This window comes from Palaemon carinicauda, chromosome 31 (genome assembly GCF_036898095.1).
Source record: "Palaemon carinicauda isolate YSFRI2023 chromosome 31, ASM3689809v2, whole genome shotgun sequence".
Taxonomy (NCBI): domain Eukaryota; kingdom Metazoa; phylum Arthropoda; class Malacostraca; order Decapoda; family Palaemonidae; genus Palaemon; species Palaemon carinicauda.
In genome coordinates, this window is record NC_090755.1 from 56,504,275 (window position 1) to 56,522,330 (window position 18,056).

At 38.6% G+C, this 18,056-nt stretch overlaps 1 long non-coding RNA gene across 1 annotated transcript in view; it reads left to right on the forward strand.

Annotated features, from left to right (window-relative positions):
• The window catches only part of LOC137624985 (uncharacterized), a 148,711-nt gene that overhangs the window by 82,349 nt on the left and 48,306 nt on the right, over positions 1-18,056 (forward strand). Inside the window, exon 2 of the long non-coding RNA XR_011040793.1 lies at positions 8,612-8,674. This is a non-coding gene — a long non-coding RNA (uncharacterized lncRNA). The remainder of the gene's footprint in view (positions 1-8,611; positions 8,675-18,056) is intronic.

Genomic DNA, 18,056 nt, shown 5'->3' on the forward strand with positions numbered 1-18,056 from the left:
TGCGCGTTTTGATTCGTATGCATTGAAGTGCATTCGTTATTCCAGTCTTAGTCCTGGAGAGCTTATTACCGGAAGAATTCATGTCCCGTTTTTGTTGTTCTCTGCTTCGAAGTTTACATTCCAGCTTTTCATAGTTAGTCAGTGGCAATGTGCTTATACTTGCTTGCTTGCTTTTTTGTCGAAATAGGGTTCCCAAAACTAACCTTATATAACTTTTATTACTTGGAAGTTTTGCTTGTAAAGAAGTTGATTATACCTGCTCTCCCCATTTCTCGTGCGTTAAAGTTGCGTAATTTCTTGTTATTTCTTTGGGAATTTGAAGGAGTTTGTTATGTAAGCTGTGTGCGTGTATATATATATATATATATATATATATATATATATATATATATATATATATATATATATATATATATATATATACACACATACACACAGATATATATATATATATATATATATATATATATATATATATACACCCATATATATATGAAAAGTATATTATCTTCTTATTTTTTAAAGTTATATTTTTTTCTGTGAGTATAAGATCCTACTTATTTTAAAGTTTCATGTTATGAGTAATAGTTTATTATAGCTTTCTTTCTTGGTTTTGTGCCTGTGTAAGCGATTTTCTTGGAAAGTAATAAGAACTTACTTGTGGTCCTTGCCCTTTTATTCTTCCAAGGGAACAAAATATTTATATGCTTTTTTGGTAGTAGATGCATGACGAAGACAACTGTTACCAGATAAACATGAAAAGAGTGAATGCCCGTCAACATTTGCACTGTGAGCAAGCAAGCAGGTTGTATGGACAATTGGATATGGTATCACTTTTTGTTGCCATATCAGGTTTCATATTCTCTCTTGAGAGAGAGAGAGAGAGAGAGAGAGAGAGAGAGAGAGAGAGAGAGAGAGAGAGAGAGAGAGTAGTTGTTCCCATGTCGGCCAGTCAGCAAGTGTACTTGATACTCTGCCAACGAAGTTGGTAGGAGGTTATGTTTTCGTCCTTTTTTGTCAGTTTGTTTGTGAACAACTTCCTGGCCCCAATTGTGTAAAACTTTCTGGGATTAATCGTTATGTAGAGACGTGGAAGTGATTCAGTTATGAACGTCCTAGGTCAAAGGTCTAGGTCAAGGTCGAGCAAAAGGTCGACCGGATTAACCCTAAACTTAACCACAAGTTTGCATATGGTTGTTACACACAGTTCAAATACGTTCACAGTCTAAGTTGATTCTAGGAAAGGCGAGCTGGTTTCGAGAAATAAGCTGATGTAGCGGAGGTCTGCATTCAGTTAATTTCTTGTAATTTTCTTGTGTTGCTGCTGTTTTTTCCGGAAGATATTCTCTCTCTCTCTCTCTCTCTCTCTCTCTCTCTCTCTCTCTCTCTGACGTAACAGTTTTTAAAATGTTTTAAGCATATTGGGTGTCCTCAACAATGAATATTTTTTTCTGTAATTATCATCTAATAAATCTATGTGAGCGATTAAAACTTATTAAAAAATACTGCAAAACTTAAAGAGAGAGAGAGAGAGAGAGAGAGAGAGAGAGAGAGAGAGAGAGAGAGAGAGAGAGAGAGAGAGAGAGAGAGAGGGGGTGTTCAGAAATGATCAAACCAATATGTGAATTTCAAATGACAGTGCTTGTTATGTTGACCAGGCTCACATGAGTCTTTTTATAGTTTATACATGACATATCTGTTTTTGACGTTGTTAATAGTTTATATAGGACATATCTGTTTTGACGTTGTTACTGTTTTTAGAATGATTTATGGTTAATTTACTCTCATCATTTATTTATTTCCATATTTCCTTTCCTCACTGGGCTATTTTTCCCTATTATAGCATCTTGTTTTTGTGTAGGGTTCTTATTCTGGCATTAAAAGCTGACATGTTATTCTCTCTCTCTCTCTCTCTCTCTCTCTCTCTCTCTCTCTCTCTCTCTCTCTCTCTCTCTCTCTCTCTCTCTCGTTTTTTTTTATATTCTGAGTGGGACCTTTCATTCATCTTCTGTTGGACTTATCTGTGATGAACAACATCTATTTATTATTTTTATGTTTGCATATCGTGTAATTTATATTTTTTTCTTATTTCCAAGTGCTGGGAAGATGTTATTAGCCCATTCTTATTGTATTTTTCACTTCTTTTCTTTTTATTTTTTAGGGGGCTGGGATCGAGGATAACTGAATATTTTCATGTACCTTGTCTTAGGTTCAACATTATTTTTTTTTTTATTTAATTATTTTTTTTTTTTTTTGTATTCTCGGAAACATCGATAGATGGCGTCTGTTATCGTATTTCATGTTTTGTGCTCAGAAGTTTTTGTCAGGATGTAACGTCTGTTTGTTACTGTAATTTGTATTTTTTTTTTCATAGCATTAGATAGTCCACATATTTTGCTAGCAACTTTTTCTTTTTTTGCGTATGTGTTATTGGTCAAGCAGTTTGTATTTTTTTCTTATCAAACAGTATTAGCATTTTTTCTTTTTTCTGCGTATGTGTTAGTGGTCGGGCAGTTTGTATTTCTTTCTTATCTTTTAAACAGTATTAGCAATTTTATTTGTTGCGTATGTATTAATGGTCAAGCGGTTTGTATTTCTTTCTTAACTTTTAAACAGTATTAGCAATTTTTATTTTCGTATGTATTAGTGGTCAAGCAGTTTGTATGTTATTTCTTATCTTTTAAACAGTATTAGCATTTTTTTCTGCGTGTGTATTAATGGTCAAGCGGTTTGTATTTCTTTTTTATCTTTTAAACAGTATTAGCAATTTTTATTTTCGTATGTATTAGTGGTCAAGTAGTTTGTATTTTATTTCTTATGTTTTAAGCAGTATTAGCATTTTTTATGTGTGTGTATTAATGGTCAAGCAGATTGTATTTTTTTTCTCATCTTTCAAACAGTATTCGGTAAAGCTGTGAATAATTTTGTTTATATTCTTGTTTATGACCTTAAGTAAACTCTTTTATATTTTGCTCTTTTTACTCTTCCTGTGACAGTGTAAACTTCATTTATGAGAGTTGGAATTTTTTTTCTATGTCTTCAGCCTCATATTTTGAATACCTCTTGATAGGGAACGATTTCTATGTTTTCATGATTACTATCATTTTTATATTCTGTTGTTATCATTTTACCAGGAAAAGATCAGGTAATTGCGTTTTAGCTCTATTTTTTTATGAAGATTAGTAATTTTAGTTCTGGTTATGTATTTTGTTCGTGAAAGAGTGTTTTTGTCTTTTTAATTTTGTATGCCTGTAAGATTGTGTGTATTCTTTGTGTTCTTTGATAAGATTGGATGTCTTTTTGGCTATTTTATTATTATTATTATTATTATTACTACTACTACTACTACTACTACTACTACTACTACTACTACTACTACTACTACTACTACTAGCTAAGCTACAACCATACTTGATGCTATAAGCCCAAGGGCTCCAACAGGGAAAAATAGCCCAGTGAGGAAAGGAAACCAGGAAATAAACAAACTCCTAGAGAAGTAATAACAATAAAAATAAAACATTTCAAGATAATTAACAACATTAAACTTGATAAAGTCTATATGTTATGTAAATGTGACTATTTACAAATACTAAGGTGTATATACATGAAGAGCCCATAATTTATGGAACCGTGGTCTCAAGTTTATTAAGAAATTCATGCACGATATCATGCAAGTTTTGTCAAGAACTCTTGCGTTATACAAATGAGTTTTCGTTTTTGTGAAAGATTTCTTTTGATATGCAAGTCTAGTCTGGGTTTTGTCATGAAGAATCCATGCGTTATGCATTTGTGACCCATTCTTTGGCGTGGGAGTCAGTATAATGCCAGTGTATTCTAATGTTCGTCAGTGAGAGCTCATGTTTTGTGCAGTTAATGATTGTTTTTTTATGGGGTTCAATACGTTTTGGAGCTGCAGTTATTTGTATGTTGTCTGTTTCATGGGGCCTATATTGTTTCGACTGGTGAAATCAAACTGAGGCCCTTTGCGTCTACAGGCGTAGTAGGAGATGATGATGATGATGTTGGAGAGAATCCATATCTTCTTTTAAAGGTTAACATTTGCACTTCTGGAATATAGTTACTCAAATATAGTCAACTTTTTTTGTAGGAGTTGTCCATGTTATTGTTATTATTAGTTAAGCTCCAATCTTAGTTTGGAAAGCAGGGTGTTATGATCCCGAGGGCTCCAACAGGGGAAATAGCTCAGTGAGGGAAGTTAATAAGGAAATAAATAAATAATTATGTAATTGCTCGGTTCTTATACGATAGGTCGTGATTTTATCTCAGGAATCTAGACAGGTATTTATTAAGTCCATGTGTTCTGTAATTCTGGTTTTCATGTTTGCTAGGAGACCTAGTGCTGATGCAAGTGAAGAAAAATGTATGTCATTGAAGCCCATATATAATGTGAGTTTGGTAAATAACTTTTTGGGAAGAATCCTTACATGTGGGATAAGTGATATGTAAAATCTTCATTCTATTATGCAAGAGTGGTCTGTTTTTTAAAAGATGCATGTGTTATGTTAGGTTAGTTGAATCTTTATAAGATAGTCCATGTGTTGAGAGGATTAGGTTAATTTTAGCTGAGGAGTGTCCATGTATTTTATTAGTATGGTTATTACTTGTTGGGGAAGATTATGTGTGTTTAGATGTTTAGATACTAGTGCTATGCAACATAAGTAAGTGTGGTAAGCAAAGTCATATTTCATGCAAGAGTGGTCAATATTCTATGGAAAGGAGTGACTGCGCATGAATATTGTTGTGTGTTTGACAAGATGAGTCCTTGTAATAAGCAAATGTGATTGCTTTTTATGGCGATAGCTGTTGTATTATGCAAGCACGAACAGGTTGTAAAATTAGTCCATTTTGTAATGCAGTGTCGTCAGTTACTTGCTAGAGAATGATTCGTTTTATGAAGGAAAAAGCTGTTATGCAGCCATTCAATTGTCTATGAAGAAGAATTTATTGTACGTGTGTGAAGTCGTTTTAACAAGGTGCATTTGTTTTTGTTATGCAACTTCAAGTTGCTTGTGGGAAAAAAATGACTTTATAATATGTTATTTGTTTGTTATTTGAAATCACAGTGTGGCCCGTTAATTATTGAGGAAGGCCAGTGTTTTCTGAAAGGTTAGTTGTTTTTGTGAGAAAATTCACAAGCTATACAAATATTGTCACTTGTTAATGAATTTTAAGTTATTGAGGTAATGGTGTTATTTTGGGGGAAACTGTATTTCAAAGAAGCTGGCTTAGATGTTTGGTAGATAGAGTATCTGTCTTGCATCTCTAGTTGGTTATTAGTTGGGAATAATTGTGCTATGTAATGGGCATTAGGTGTTTCTGGAGGCTAGAATATGTCTTCAGCATTTGGGGTTAGTTGTTCGTATGAAAAGTTCATATGTTATTCTTGTGGGATTATTTATTAGCTAACGAAAGCCCATATGCTTTGTAATTTTGATAGTCTATGGCTCGGTTCACACGTACTGGAAATTAGTGAAGATAAATGAAGCCCTTTACCCGCTCCGCTCGGAAAAATTTCCGAGCGGCAGCTATTTAGTAGCCACGTGCACTGCTAACCCGCATGGTTACAGTATAGTGGTGTATAGAAACTACAAGGCCGCTCATAGGAAAATCCGCTCTTGTGAAGACATGCCTCCTGATGAGCGGAAATATTTCTGTACGGGTGAAATCCTCTCGTATGAAGACGTGCCTCTTGATGAGCGGAAATATTTCCGTACGGAAAAATTCCGCTCGTGTGAAGACATGCATCCTGACTAGCAGAAATATTTCCGTACGAAAAAATTCCGTTCGTGTGAAGACATGTCTCCTGACGAGTGGAAATATTTCCGTACGGAAAAAATCCGCTCTTGTGAAGACGTGCCTCCTGACCAGCGGAAATATTTCCGTACCGGAAAAATCCGCTCTTGTGAAGACGTGCCTACTGACGAGTGGAAATATTTCTGTACGGAAAAATTCCGCTCTTGTGAAGACATGCCTTCTGACGAGCGGAAATATTTCCGTATGGAAAAAATCCACTCTTGTGAAGATGTGACTCCTGACGAGAGGAAATATTTCCGTACAGAAAAAAATCGCTCTTGGGAAGATGTGCCTCCTGACGAGCGGAAATATTTCCGTACGGAAAATATCAGCTCTTGTGAAGACATGCCTCCTGACGAGCGGAAATATTTCCGTACGGAAAAAGTCCGCTCCTGTGAAGACAGGCCTCCTGATGAGTGGAAATATTTTCGTACAGAAAAAATCCGCTCTTGTGAAGTACGGGACTCCTGACGAGCGGAAATATTTCCGTGTGGAAAAAATCCGCTCTTGTGAAGGTGTGCCTCGTGACGAGCGGAAATATTTCCCTACGGAAAATATCTGCTCTTGTGAAGGCGTGCCTCCTGACGAGCGGAAATATTTCTGTACGGAAAAAATCCGCTCCTTTGAAGACGTGCCTCCTGATGAGTGGAAATATTTCCGTACGGAAAAAATCCGGTCTTGTGAAGATGTGACTCCTGACGAGCGGAAAATATTTCCCTACGGAAAATATCCGCTCCTGTGAAGACATGCCTCCTGATGAGCGGAAATATTTCTGTACGGAAAAAATCTGCTCCTGTGAAGACATACCTCCTGATGAGTGGAAATATTTCCATACGGAAAAAATCCACTCCTGTGAAGACGTGCCTCCTAATGAGTGGAAATATTTCCGTGCGGAAAAAATCCGCTCCTGTGAAGGCATGCCTCCTGACAAGCGGAAATATTTCCTTACGAAAAAAATCCACTCTTGTGAACACGTGCCTCCTGATGAGCGGAAATATTTCCTTATGGAAAATATCCGCTCTTGTGAAGACATGCCTTCTGACGAGCGAAAATATTTCCGTACGGAAAAAATCCGCTACTGTGAAGACGTGCCTCCTGGTGAGCGGAAATATTTCCGTACGGAAAAAATCCGCTCTTGTGAAGACGTGCTTCCTGACGAGCGGAAATATTTCCGTACGGAAAAAATCCGCTCTTTTGAAGGAGTGCCTCCTGATGAGTGGAAATATTTCCGTACGGAAAAAATCCGCTCGTGTGAAGCGAGCCTATTTATTGCGAAAATTCCACGCATTTTGTAAATATATCATTTGTATGTTAGAAAAGACCAGTGACAGCCATAGTTAAGGTCTATAAAATACATTGTCTACACCCGCACAGCTCAAGTTTGATTAAAACCCGAGCTGCCATATGTCACAAGAAATTGGTGATGTCACGTGATATTGGTGACGTCACCATGTATTAGCCTACAGGATTAGCATTTCATGGGTAATAGATATACATTAGAATTCTCTGTTGTCTGGGTATATATTTATTTTGTATATTAAAAATCTATGTCATATAATTTTCAATTGAATCATGTCTAGCTATTTGTGAAGACCTATTAAATATTAATGATTTTCATGGTGTGATATATTGGGATTGTCAGTAACAGTTGATATTATAAATATCCAATTGTGCGTTTAATTTGGGATTCACATAAACATGATTATTTTTCGAAGCCTGGATTTGATGTTTTATGTATTATATCTCTGGTATCGATAACAAGACCAACACAACTTTTTAAAATTGAAATAGGCCCCCCCCCCAAAAAAAAAAAGATATATTTAACTAAATGCAAAACTAGTTAACGTTATAATTTCATATACATGTTTTATTCACGTACGTAAGGTCATAGAAAATCGTTTGATATTAAGGATTCAGATTGCTATTTTCCCAAGTCATTTTTTTTATATCGTTCAGTACTGTAATGAAAATCAGACCGAGCATTAAGAAGATGGTTTTACAATAATGCTGGTGCTCGAATTATACAGTTGGTTATTTTTTAATGTTGTCTTCCATATATATTTTCGTCCGTAGACTTAAACAAGATGTCGACAAATTTCATAGACTGAGGACTCAAATCACTAATTGCTCTTTCTACTCGTTTGTTGGTTATATATTTGTTATCATCCTTTACCATTTATCACCATATATGTTACTCTATGGACATGAGTCATGGTATGACAATGAAACAATATCCAACAGATATTGTAGATTTGAAAACAAAGTACTCAGGAAAATATTGGGAGTGAAATGGCAGCACAGGAATAGAGATGAAACTATAAGAGAGATTACTTAAGTGCTGTATTTGGATGAGATCATGATGAGGGGTAAATGGAGATGGTTTGGGCATGCTTTTTGCACTCCGCAAGAGTGATTTCTTCCAGTAGGTAGGGGAGGGGACAGAGAGACGATTTGAACGAATGCAAACACCCTTATTTTTAAAAAAAAATGAAACCTGGGGAGCCCTATTTTCAAAAAATGATAGAACCTTCGTCATCGTCTCCGTCGTCTAATTCACCAAACGTTTGACTGGGCTCCACAAGGCACTAAAAGAGTTAGAAGCCCCAGGTCTACATGGCTGAGGACTATGGAGGGGGAAGTCGGAGATGATGAAGGAAGAAGTATTGAATTAAAAGCTCAAGATAGAGACGACTGGCGAAATCTAACAGAATCCCTTTGCGTTCCACATGAATTTGTACATAAACATTGCACAAAATCACTAAAAACATAAGTAACCCTAAATTTCCTTCTTTCACAGCACCACCAAGAAGCGAGAAGAAAATGCTTACTTCACCCGGCACGAGGACTTCAAGAAGAAAAGGTAAGACCGAAGAACAATCAGTTGTTTTTGTATTTGATTGAACAGGTGTTCTGGGGAAGTCTCGCACCTGCGTCTGAAATTGTTTCATGCGAAAGAAATTGGAAGGGTGAGTCACAGAGGTCAGAGTTGGTGTGTGTGGGCATAGTTATAGATTAGTTATGATTATTATGATTATTATTATTATTACTTGCTAAGCTGCAACCCTAGTTTGAAAAGCAGGATGCTATAAGCCCAAGGGTTCCAACAGGGAAAAATAGCCCAGTGAGGAAACAAGGAAACAAATAAACTACAAGAGAAGTAATGAACAATTAAAATAGAATATTTCTAGACTAGTAAAAATATTAAACTACAAAAGGTAAAAAAAAAGAGGCAGAGATATAAGATAGAATAATGTACCTAAATCAAACCATTGTTCTCTAGTCTTGGGTAGTGCCATAGCCTCTGTACCATGGCCTTCCACTATCTTGGAGTAGAGTTTTCTAGCTTGAGGGTACACTCGAGCACACTATTCTATCTTATTTCTCTTCCTCTTGTTTTGTTAGATTTTTATAGTTTATAAAAGATATTTATTTTAATGCTACTGTTCTTAAAATACTTTACTTTTCCTTGTTTCCTTTCCTCACTGGGCTATTTTCCCTGTTGGAGCCCCTGGGCTTATAGCATTCTGCTTTCCCAACCAGGGCTGTAGCTCAGCAATTAATAATAATAATAATAATAATAATAATAATAATAATGATAAAAAATGGCTGCATAAGTTTTTGTATTTGCATATGTAGCCTATATATATATATATATATATATATATATATATATATATATATATATATATATATATATATATATATATACAGTATATATATATATATATATATATATATATATATATATATATATATATATACATATATATGTGTGTATATGTATGTGTATATATGTATATATATACTGTATATATATATATATATATATACATACAGTATATATATATATATATACTGTATATATATATGCTGTATATATATGTATATATATATCATATATATATACTGTATATATATATAAATATATATATATATATATATATATATATACTGTATACATATATATATGTGTATATATCCATATATATAGATATACAGTATATATATATATATATATATGCATATATATAGACTGTATATTTATATATATATATGCATATATATAGACTATATATATATATATATATATATATATATATATATATATATATATACAGTATATATATACTGTATATATATATATACTGTATATATAAATATATATATATATATATATATATACTCCTGATAATATTATTATGAACACTACATAACATGTTTACATCAGCCACTATATAAAATCAATCAGAAGAGGTCAAAGGTCAAAACTATAAAACAAAAAATAAAGAAGAGAAGCGTGTGTGTTCATAAGTGCGTGTCCCACACTTTAAAAAAACTATTTACATATCCATTAGTTTTTTGTATTTAATAATTAACAGCTTTTTATAATTTTCTTTATTTTAATCTACACTTTAGAAGGAATTATTCATATCAGACTAAAACACAAAACATCAAAACAAGAGATAAAAAACAATGTTTTTGCTGACTTGATAATCAGTTTCTCCTCCTTTAGAAGACTTCCTTGGTGTAATAAGCCCTGCCCCCTGACACTTAGCCCCGCCCCCTGACACATAGTCCCGCCTCCTGACTCTTAGCCCCGCCTCCTGACTCCCAGAGTCGACTCACTGAACAGCTGATTGTAGCATCAGTCACTCTCAGTCAGTCAGAGGAATCAGACATGTCCAAATCACCTGTCCCTAAGTTTCCTGTCCAAGCAGAACGTGTTGGAAACTGGAGAAATATAACACGTAAGTTAAGAATCAACTTCTATAAAGGAAAGCTGTGCTAGCCAAGGCCACCCATACTAGGTTGGTTTGTTGTGATAATTTAAGTCTCCCACCATCATCAATCTTCAGTGGCCAGTGTGGTGATGAAACTGGGCACACGCCTAGAAATGAATAAGGACATGTCTGAGGCCTTTTTCCTGCAGTGGATTAGAAAGGGCTGCATTTGTTTTATATATATATATATATATATATATATATATATATATATATATATATATATATATATATATATATATATATATATATCATTATTCCCAACTAATCCACTGCAGGACAAAGGCCTCAGACATGCCCCTCCACACGCATCTATGCATGATCTTTCTATGTCAGTCTATATCGGAAAATTTTCTCGGCTCGTCAATTCATCATCTTCTCTTCCTTCCCCTGATACGTAAGTTTCTATTATTATTATTATTATTATTATTATAATATTGGGTGTTTTTGATTGACGAATGTAATTGGATGATGCTAATTGATAAGTCCTACTTCTGATCAGTGAGTCCAGGGGTCTACACAAGACCTTCACACTATGGTACCTTACAACACTATTTTAGAGATAACACGTTCAAAACACGTTCGTCTTGAGATAACCTGTTCAAAACGTGTTCGTCTTGAGGTAACACGTTCAAAACACGTTCGTCTTGAGGTAACACGTTCAAAACGTGTTCGTCTTGAGGTAACACGTTCAAAACACGTTCGTCTTGAGGTAACACTTCAAAACACGTTCGTCTTGAGGTAACACGTTCAAAACACGTTCTTCTTGAGGTAACACGTTCAAAACACGTTCGTCTTGAGGTAACACGTTCAAAACACGTTCGTCTTGAGGTAACACATTCAAAACACGTTCGTACACGTTCAAAACCTGTTCGTCTTGAGATAACACGTTCACAACATGTTCGTCTTGAGATAACAAGCTCAAAACACGTTCGTCTGGAGATAACACGTTCAAAACATGTTCGTCTTGAGATAACACGTTCAAAACATGTTCGTCTTGAGAAGATCATCTCGCCATAACTTATTTTTTTTTTTTTGTGCATTCACTTCTATCCCAAAGATCTATTTCTTGTTTGACTTATAGAATTGATTGATTAATTGATCTGCCGTTGCAAAATATCGGACAGGAATTATGTTACAGTCTTCGTATGTATTTTGTAGAAATATTTCAGTCCTTTATAGGTAGTAGGTTGGCCAGGGTACCAACCACCCGTTGAGATACTACCGCTAGAGAGTTATTGTGTCTTTTGACTGGCCAAGCAGTACTACATTGGATCTTTCTCTCTGGTTACGGCTCATTTTCCCTTAGCCTACACTAACTCCAAATAGTCTGGCCTATTCTTCACATATTCTCCTCTGTCCTCATACACCCGACAAGACTGAGAATACCAAACAATTTTTCTTCTCCTAAGGGGTTAACTACTGCACTGTAATTGTTCAGTGGCTACTTTCCTCTTGTTAAGGGTAGAAGAGACTCTCTAGCTATGGTAAGTAGCTCTTCTAGGATAAGGACACTCCAAAATCAAACCATTGTTCTCTAGTCTTGGGTAGGGCCATAGCCTCTGTACCATGGTCTTCCACTACCTTGGGTTAGAGTTCTCTTGCTTGAGGGTACACTCGGGCACATTATTCTATCTAATTTCTCTCCCTCGTGTTTTGTTAAAGGTTTTATAGTTTATATAGGAGATGTTTATTTTAATATTCTTAAAGTATTTATATTTTCCTTGTTTCATTTCCTCACTAGCCTATTTTCCCTATTGGAGCCCCTAGCCTTATAGCATTCTGATTTTCCAACTAGGGTTGTAGCTTAGCAATTAACAATAATAATAATAATAATAATAATAATAATAATAATAATAATAATGATAATAATAATAGTAATCATAATAATAATAATAATAATCATAATAATAATGATAATAATAATAATGATAATAATCATAATAATAATAATAATAATAATAATAATAATAATCATAATAATAATAATGATAATGATAATAATAATAATCATAATAATCATATTAATAACAATAATAATAATGATAATAATCATAATAATAATCATAATAATAATAATAATAATCATCATCATAATAATAATAATCATAATAATAATAATAATAATAATGATAATAATCATGATAATAATATTAATCATAATAATCATAATAATAGTAATAATAATAATAATAATCATAATAATAATAATAATAATAATAATAATCAACCACAATGATATTCAATACCGAATTCTACCTTTGGGGGTGTATATCCTATGGAAATTCATTTATGATAAATGCTGCTGGTTGAGCAAGGATTCGAACCTATGCCCTGAGCCGAAACAATGCAATGGACGATTTTACGATTGGTAAAGTCATCCCAACAGACATTGTTTCGACTCAGGGCATAGGTTCGAATCCTTGTTCAGACAGAAGCATTTATCATAAGTGAATTTCCATAGGATATGCACTCCCAAAGGTAGAATTTGGTATTGAATGTCATTGTGGTATATATATATGTATATATATACATATATATATATATATATATATATATATATATATATATACTGTATATATTATTAAAACACACCATATAAGGGTTTCGCCCTTACCAAAGGGCTCATCAGGCGGGTTCAGCCAACTTCCACTTTTGAGAAAGATAGAAGCCAGCAAGGTTCCCACGACCCTCCTCACCACTACCTCATTTAATAAAAGCAGCATGAAGCCAGACAATTAAGCCAAGCTTCTTTAGGCCAGGCAATGAAGCCAAGCCTTTAATCCAAGCAGCAGGAAGCCAGACAATGAAGTCAAGCTTCTTTAGGCCAGGCAATGAAGCCGAGCCTTCAATCAAATCTAAGCAGCACGAAGCCGGGCGATGAAGCCGAGCTTCTTTGGGGCCAGGCGATGAAGCCAAGCCTTTAAAAAAATCCAAGCAGCAGGAAGCCGGGCGATGAAGCCGAGCTTATTTGGGGCCAGGCGATGAAGCCAAGCCTTTAAAAAAATCCAAGCAGCAGGAAGCCGGGCGATGAAGCCGAGCTTCTTTGGGGCCAGGCGATGAAGCCAAGCCTTTAATAAGGTCCAAGCAGCAGGAAGCCGGGCGATGAAGCCGAGCTTCTTTGGGGCCAGGCGATGAAGCCAAGCCTTTAATAAGGTCCAAGCAGCAGGAAGCCAAGCGATGAAGCCGAGCTTCTTTTGGGCCAGGCGATGAAGCCAAGCCTTTAAAAAAATCCAAGCAGCAGGAAGCCGGGCGATGAAGCCGAGCTTCTTTGGGGCCAGGCGATGAAGCCAAGCCTTTAAAAAAATCCAAGCAGCAGGAAGCCGGGCGATGAAGCCGAGCTTTTTTGGGGCCAGGCGATGAAGCCAAGCCTTTAAAAAAATCGAAGCAGCAGGAAGCCGGGCGATGAAGCCAAGCCTTTAAAAAAATCCAAGCAGCAGGAAGCCGGGCGATGAAGCCGACCTTCTTTGGGCCAGGCGATAAAGCCAAGCCTTTAATAAGGTCCAAGCAGCAGGAAGCCGGGCGATGAAGCCGAGCTTCTTTGGGCCAGGCGATAAAGCCAAGCCTTTAATAAGGTCCAAGCAGCAGGAAGCCGGGCGATGAAGCCGAGCTTCTTTGGGGCCAGGCGATGAAGCCAAGCCTTTAATAAGGTCCAAGCAGCAGGAAGCCGGGCGATGAAGCCGGGCTTCTTTGGGGCCAGGCGATGAAGCCAAGCCTTTAATAAGGTCCAAGCAGCAGGAAGCCGGGCGATGAAGCCGAGCTTCTTTGGGGCCAGGCGATGAAGCCAAGCCTTTAATAAGGTCCAAGCAGCAGGGAGCCGGGCGATGAAGCCGAGCTTCTTTGGGGCCAGGCGATGAAGCCAAGCCTTTAAAAAAATCCAAGCAGCAGGAAGCCGGGCGATGAAGCCGAGCTTCTTTGGGGCCAGGCGATGAAGCCAAGCCTTTAAAAAAATCCAAGCAGCAGGAAGCCGGGCGATGAAGCCGAGCTTCTTTGGGCCAGGCGATAAAGCCAAGCCTTTAATAAGGACCAAGCAGCAGGAAGCCGGGCGATGAAGCCGAGCTTCTTTGGGGCCAGGCGATGAAGCCAAGACTTTAATAAGGTCCAAGCAGCAGGAAGCCGGGCGATGAAGCCGAGCTTCTTTGGGCCAGGCGATGAAGCCGAGCTTCTTTGGGCCAGGCGATGAAGCCAAGCCTTTAATAAGGTCCAAGCAGCAGGAAGCCGGGCGATGAAGCCGAGCTTCTTTGGGGCCAGGCGATGAAGCCAAGCCTTTAATAAGGTCCAAGCAGCAGGAAGCCGGGCGATGAAGCCGAGCTTCTTTGGGGCCAGGCGATGAAGCCAAGCCTTTAATAAGGTCCAAGCAGCAGGAAGCCGGGCGATGAAGCCGAGCTTCTTTGGGGCCAGGCGATGAAGCCAACCCTTTAAAAAAATCCAAGCAGCAGGAAGCCGGGCGATGAAGCCGAGCTTCTTTGGGGCCAGGCGATGAAGCCAAGCCTTTAAAAAAATCCAAGCAGCAGGAAGCCGGGCGATGAAGCCGAGCTTCTTTGGGGCCAGGCGATGAAGCCAAGCCTTTAAAAAAATCCAAGCAGCAGGAAGCCGGGCGATGAAGCCGAGCTTCTTTGGGCCAGGCGATGAAGCCAAGACTTTAATAAGGTCCAAGCAGCAGGAAGCCGGGCGATGAAGCCGACCTTCTTTGGGGCCAGGCGATGAAGCCAAGCCTTTAAAAAAATCCAAGCAGCAGGAAGCCGGGCGATGAAGCCGAGCTTCTTTGGGCCAGGCGATGAAGCCAAGCCTTTAATAAGGTCCAAGCAGCAGGAAGCCGGGCGATGAAGCCGAGCTTCTTTGGGGCCAGGCGATGAAGCCAAGCCTTTAAAAAAATCCAAGCAGCAGGAAGCCGGGCGATGAAGCCGAGCTTCTTTGGGCCAGGCGATGAAGCCAAGCCTTTAATAAGGTCCAAGCAGCAGGAAGCCGGGCGATGAAGCCGAGCTTCTTTGGGGTCAGGCGATGAAGCCAAGCCTTTAATAAGGTCCAAGCAGCAGGAAGCCGGGCGATGAAGCCGAGCTTCTTTGGGGCCAGGCGATGAAGCCAAGCCTTTAATAAGGTCCAAGCAGCAGGAAGCCGGGCGATGAAGCCGAGCTTCTTTGGGGCCAGGCGATGAAGCCAAGCCTTTAATAAGGTCCAAGCAGCAGGAAGCCGGGCGATGAAGCCGAGCTTCTTTGGGGCCAGGCGATGAAGCCAAGCCTTTAAAAAATTCCAAGCAGCAGGAAGCCGGGCGATGAAGCCGAGCTTCTTTGGGGCCAGGCGATGAAGCCAAGCCTTTAAAAAGGTCCAAGCAGCAGGAAGCCGGGCGATGAAGCCGAGCTTCTTTGGGGCCAGGCGATGAAGCCAAGCCTTTAAAAAGGTCCAAGCAGCAGGAAGCCGGGCGATGAAGCCGAGCTTCTTTGGGGCCAGGCGATGAAGCCAAGCCTTTAAAAAAATCCAAGCAGCAGGAAGCCGGGCGATGAAGCCGAGCTTCTTTGGGCCAGGCGATGAAGCCAAGCCTTTAATAAGGTCCAAGCAGCAGGAAGCCGGGCGTTGAAGCCGAGCTTCTTTGGGGCCAGGCGATGAAGCCAAGCCTTTAATAAGGTCCAAGCAGCAGGAAGCCGGGCGATGAAGCCGAGCTTCTTTGGGGTCAGGCGATGAAGCCAAGCCTTTAATAAGGTCCAAGCAGTAGGTAGCCGGGCGATGATGCTGAGCTTCTTTGGGGCCAGGCGATGAAGCCAAGCCTTTAAAAAGGTCCAAGCAGCAGGAAGCCGGGCGATGAAGCCGAGCTTCTTTGGGGCCAGGCGATGAAGCCAAGCCTTTAATAAGGTCCAAGCAGCAGGAAGCCGGGCGATGAAGCCGAGCTTCTTTGGGGCCAGGCGATGAAGCCAAGCCTTTAATAAGGTCCAAGCAGCAGGAAGCCGGGCGATGAAGCCGAGCTTCTTTGGGGCCAGGCGATGAAGCCAAGCCTTTAATAAGGTCCAAGCAGCAGGAAGCCGGGCGATGAAGCCGAGCTTCTTTGGGGCCAGGCGATGAAGCCAAGCCTTTAAAAAAATCCAAGCAGCAGGAAGCCGGGCGATGAAGCCGAGCTTTTTTGGGGCCAGGCGATGAAGCCAAGCCTTTAATAAGGTCCAAGCAGCAGGAAGCCGGGCGATAAAGCCGAGCTTCTTTGGGGCCAGGCGATGAAGCCAAGCCTTTAATAAGGTCCAAGCAGCAGGAAGCCGGGCGATGAAGCCGAGCTTCTTTGGGGCCAGGCAATGAAGCCAAGCCTTAAATTTAAAAAGCATGAAGCCAGACATTTAAGCCAAGCTTTATTAGACCAGGCAATTAAGCCAAGCCTTTAATCAAAGAAACATGAAACCGGACAATTAAGCCAAGCATCCTCATAGCCAGAACTGAATCTGTTCCCAGTCCTCCATCAGCAGCCATCGGATGAACACCTCACCAGAGACGCAGCTTCCTTCCATAGCGGAACTATCCAGGGCCAACCTATAAGGACAAGACTGCATAATAGAAGAAACCCAGCTTCATCTTTCTGCATAGCCGGTCTTCTAGATTATTCCCCCAGAACCACCCGAAGGTTGGTATCCAAAAGAATAGATCTAGATATCCGACCATTTGTACACTTGACAAAGGTCCCATACACCCCATCAAGGTACAGAGCATTCTGAAATCAGCCAGATTTCTTCCATCAGCAGCACCAGTCCACCAGATTATTCCAAGCATCGTCCAAGCTGGAGAGTTAAGCATTGCATTCCTCAAGCTGAGCCGTCCATCCATCTTGAAAAACTCTTTTTCCTCACAAAATAAACCGAAATTGAACTTAACACAACTTATGTTCCTTTTAAAAAATATTCCTTTTAAATCAAAAGTGGAAAAATATATATATATATAAATTTTTTTTTTGTTTTTTGTTTTTTAATTTTTTTTTTTTTTTGTTTTTTAATTTTTTTTTCTTTTTTTTATTTTTTTTGTTTGTTTTTTTTTTTTATTTTTTTTTTTATTTTTTTTTTCTTTTTTTTTCTTTTTTTTTTCACTGAACTTTTACTCCTTACTCCTCTTGAAGGAAGAACTTTTCTTCATCCTTGAGAGGCAAAAGAGTCATTCCTTTTTGGTCCTTATCCTGACGATCCCTTACAAATTGGACCCATGAGAAGACAATCTTCTTTGACGTGTTCCTTCTGCCATATTCGACGTCTACATCATCCATCTCATAATCACCCCTCAGCATCTCTTCTTCCCACAGCTCCATTTTCTCCTCCCACAGCCGCTGCATCATCTCCTCCTCTTCTTCTTCTCCCTGTAGCTGTGTTTCTGCCACAGCTGTTCTTTTCACTATCCCAAAGTGGAAGACTCGTCCAGGCTGATCCTCATTCAGATTCTTTTTGAGCATCGCAGCAAAACTTGTATTTTTTGCTGCAAATTCTTCCTGAACATCTTGCA